Raw genomic sequence first — 4,412 nt, forward strand, 5'->3', positions numbered from 1 at the left:
GAAAAGAAAAGAAAAGAAAGGAAGGAAGGAAGGAAGGAAGGAAGGAAGGAAGGAAGGAAGGAAGGAAGGAAGGAAGGAAGGAAGATAGATAGATCATGTTCTCTGGGTTTAAGTTCCGGATTAGTCACTTTCTATGTGTCATCTTGGGCAACTTACATATCTAAGCCTCCATTTTCTTTTCTGTAAAATGTGGATAAAAAGAGTTAACTACTCACAAGGCTGTTACAAGGGATAAATGGGATAAATTGGCACAGAGGAGCTAATCAATAAATAATAACCATTATTATTATCCCAGTGTTTATCTCCTTAGGGTTATTAAATCACCACCTTAGCCTACAAACAGGCATATTCTAGTGGAATATCTTGTTACTAGAGAAGAGAGGGAAGAAATGTAGGCAGTCACTTCAGCTATCACATGGCTGCCTTCTGGGCCAACAGCACGTTTGACAGGAACGAAAATGATCAAAACAAATGACAGGGCTCAGGGCAAGGGGCAAACTGTTCCCCTGCCAGGCTGTTTGATAGAAAAAGGAATGGTTATCTTGGTTCTAAAGCTTCAACCACACTGGATCCTTGTGTTTTCACAACCCTTAAGGTTAGAGCCAACTTTCAAAAAGAATAATTAAATCGGGAAAGAAATGGGGTCAGCAGGTTTCGTAGTGCTTTTAAACAGAAAGTCTCAGAACTCATGGAGGGAAGTAGCTGACAGCAAAACTGCTTTCCTACTCATCAACCCAAAGAACTGCTTAATTCCAGAAGAAGACAGAGGAGCACGTCTCACCAAACACAAGTTGACCCTAACTCTTAAGCCATCTACAGCCAAAAAACTGATTCTGTACCTGGTTGATCATGCCTGTAAAAAATAAAAAATAAAAAAATTGATTCTGCCTATAAAATGACTGACATGTTTCAGAACATTTTTGGCTTACTTAATAAAAATTACTGTTCTATTTAGTAATCACATAAAAACAGAGATTGCATTCATGATTTTAATAATGAAATGCCAAAATTAATATCCTGAAAGATGTGTACAATCTACATAAAGACAACTTCAAAATGTTATTAAAAGATATGAAGGAAGATTTTAATAAGTTAAAATCTAAACAGTGTTCCCGGCCAAAAGCGGTGGCTCATGTCTGTAATCCCAACAGTTTGGGAGCCCAAGGCAGGCAGATCACTTGAGTTCAGGGGTTCAAAACCAGCCTGGCCAACATGGTGAAACCCCATGTCTACTAAAAATACAAAAATTAGCCAAGTGTGATGGTGCACGCCTGTAATCCCAGCTACTTAGGAGGCTGAGGCAGGAGAATCGCTTGAATCCAGGAGGCAGAGGTTGTAGGGAGCCAAGATCATGCAACTGCACTCCAGCCCAGGCAACAGAGCAAGACTCCATCACACAAAAACAAAAACTAGTGTTCTTGAGAAGACATAAAATTGTAAAGATATTGGCTCTCTCAAAATTAATTTATGGACAATTCAATGCCAACCAAAATGCCTATAGATATTTTTCATAGAATGCAACAAAATAATTCTAAATTTCATGTGGAAAAAAAATGAAGAGATACTATATTATACTTTTTATTCACTTATTCATCTTATTACTTTTGCATTTTACTTAACTTTGCTTCTACAGCTTTATTGAAATGTAGTTCACACATCATAAAATCACCTTATTAAAGTATGCAGATTAGTGGTGTTTAGTATATTCAAAGTTGAACCACCATCACCACTAATTTTTCAACCCTCCCCCAAAAGAAACTCATACCCATTAACAATTATTCACCTTTCCTAACACCCCCACACCAGCCCTAGGTAAATACTTTTTGTCTCTATGGATTTGTTTATTCTAAACATTTTATATAAAGGTAATAATACAATATCTGGTCTTTTGTGACAGGCTTCTTTCATTTAGCATAATGTTTTCAAGGCTTCTGTAATAACAAATTTAACCTTGTCCAAAGAGAGATCTGGCTTTTGTCCTTAACTTCTTGGAAGTAATCTCTAAACTCCTGAAATGTCATGTCTAATAGGAATGTCTTTGTTTCCCTGAAGGTCTTGGGACTTTTCACTTTCTTGATGATGTCCTTTGAAGCACAAAATCTTAACTTTTTATTTAGTCCAATTTCTCTATGTTTTCCTTTGTTGCTCATGCTTTTGGTATCTTACCTAAGAATTCTTTGCCAAATCCAAGATCATGAAGATTGACCCCTGTGTTTTCTTCTAAGAGTTTTACGGTTTTAGTTTTCACATTTAGGTCTTTGAGTTATTTTGAGTTAATTTTTGTATAGGGCGTAAAGCAAGGGTCCAACTGCATTCTTTTGCATTTAGACATACAGTTTCCCAGCACCATTTGTTGAAAAAACAATTTCAATAATAGTTTTAGATGGTCTTGGTACCCTTGTTAAAAATCAGTTCACCATAAACATATGGGTTTATTTCAGGACTCTCAATTTTATTCCATTGATCTATGAGTCTATCCTTATGCCAGTACCACACTTGGATTACTATAGCTTTGTAGTAGGTTTTTGAAATTGGGAAATGTGAGTTCTACAACTTCGCTCTTCTTAAATTTTTATTGCAAAAATTTTCAGGGCTGGGTGCAGTGGCTTATGTCACTTTGGGATGCCAGGCAGGAGGATCACTTCGGTCCAGGAGTTCAAGACCAGCCTGGGAAACATAGTGAGACCCTGTCTCTACAAAAAATAAAAAATTAGCCAGGCATGGTGGCACATGCCTATAGTCCTAGCTACTTGGGAGGCTGAGGTAGGAGGATCACTTGAGCCTGGGAGATTCAGGCTGTAGTGAACCGTGATCATACCACTGAACTTCAGCTTGAGCAACAGAGTGAGACCCTGCCTCAAAGAAAAAAAGAGTTAATTTTCATATATACATATAAAAGTTGAAACAATAGTTCAGTAAACACCTATACATACCTATACATACTCCCCCATCTAGGCTTAAACAATTGTTAACATTCTGCTTTCCCTTTCATGCTCTCTCACACTCTCTCACTATAAATACACACACACACACACACATTTTTTGTTGTTGAGATAAACTATTTGAAAGTAAGTTGAGGCTGGGCATACTGGCTCATGCCTGCAATCCAAGCACTTTGGGAGGTCGGGTGGATGGAGCACCTGAGGTCAGTAGTTCGAGACCAGCCTGGCCAACATGGTAAAACTTTGTCTCTACTAAAAATGCAAAAATTAGCCAGTTATGGTGGCAGGCGCCTGTAATCCCAGCTACTCGGGAGGCTGAGGCAGGAGAATCACTTGAACCTGGGAGGCAGAGGTTGCAGTAAGCCAAGATTGCGCCACTGCACTCCAGCTTGGGTGACAAGAGCAAAATTCTGTCTCCAAACAAAAAACAAACAAAAAAGAAGAAAGTAAGTTGACACATTTCATCCCCAAACTCTCTGGCATGCATCTCCTAAGAATAAGGACGTTCTTCTACTTAACTACGACGTCATTAATACTCCTAAGATATGTAGCAAAAAATTCCATAATGTAGTCTATCACCACTCCATATGCAACTTTCTCCAAATGTTCCACGAATATTTTTTATAGTTTTCCCCAACTGAACCAGAATCCCATCAAGGTTTACTAATTTTATGTGGCATGTCTTTTCAATCTGTTTTCATCTATTCTATTGACATCCATTCCATGACATTGACATTTTGTAGAGTCTCAGCCAGTTGTCTTGTAGAATGTCTCACATTCTGGATTTTTCTGATTGTTTCCTCATGCTTTTAAACTTGTTACTCTGTCCCCTGAATTTCTTGTGAACTGGAAGTTAGGTCTGGTTTGGTCAGAAAATTGGGGAACTTCCAGCCAGGGGCAGTGGCTCATGCCTGTAATCCCAGCACTTTGGGAGGCCAAGGTGGGCGGATCACTTGAGGCCAGGAGTTCAAGACTAGCCTGGCCAACATGGTGAAACCTCATCTCTACTAAAAATACAAAAATTAGCCGGGCGTGCTTGCTCATGCCTGTAATCCCAGCTACTTGGAAGGCTGAGGCAGGAGAATCGCTTGAACCAGGGAGGCAGAGGTTGCAGTAAGATGAAATCGCACCACTGTACTCCACCCTGGGCAACAGAGGAAGACTCGGTCTCAAAAAAAAAAGAAAGAAAACTGGGGAACTTCCTATTTGAAGCACCTAGTGTCACACTGTTCCACTGTTAGTGAAGCAAAAGTGATGGCAGCCAAATCTCTCCATCGTAAAGGTATGTTATTTCTTTCGCAGTTCCTAAGTAATCATTGACTCTAGCCTTTTTAACTATACTTTAATGCAAACCAATATCTTAATTTTAAAAAAGTGATTTTTTTTTGAGACAGAGTCTGGCTGTGTTGCCCAGGCTGGAGTGCAGTGGCCGGATCTCAGCTCACTGCAAGCTCCGCCTCCTGGGTTTAC

The 4,412-nt window shown here is 39.3% G+C and overlaps 1 protein-coding gene across 1 annotated transcript in view; it reads right to left on the minus strand.

The window, feature by feature from the left end:
- LOC105545357 (chromosome unknown open reading frame, human C14orf178) overlaps positions 1-4,412 on the minus strand; it is a 9,242-nt gene that overhangs the window by 633 nt on the left and 4,197 nt on the right. The gene's annotated exons all lie outside the window — the stretch shown is intronic.

The sequence above is a fragment of the Mandrillus leucophaeus genome, unplaced genomic scaffold (assembly GCF_000951045.1).
Source record: "Mandrillus leucophaeus isolate KB7577 unplaced genomic scaffold, Mleu.le_1.0 Scaffold326, whole genome shotgun sequence".
Lineage (NCBI taxonomy): Eukaryota > Metazoa > Chordata > Mammalia > Primates > Cercopithecidae > Mandrillus > Mandrillus leucophaeus.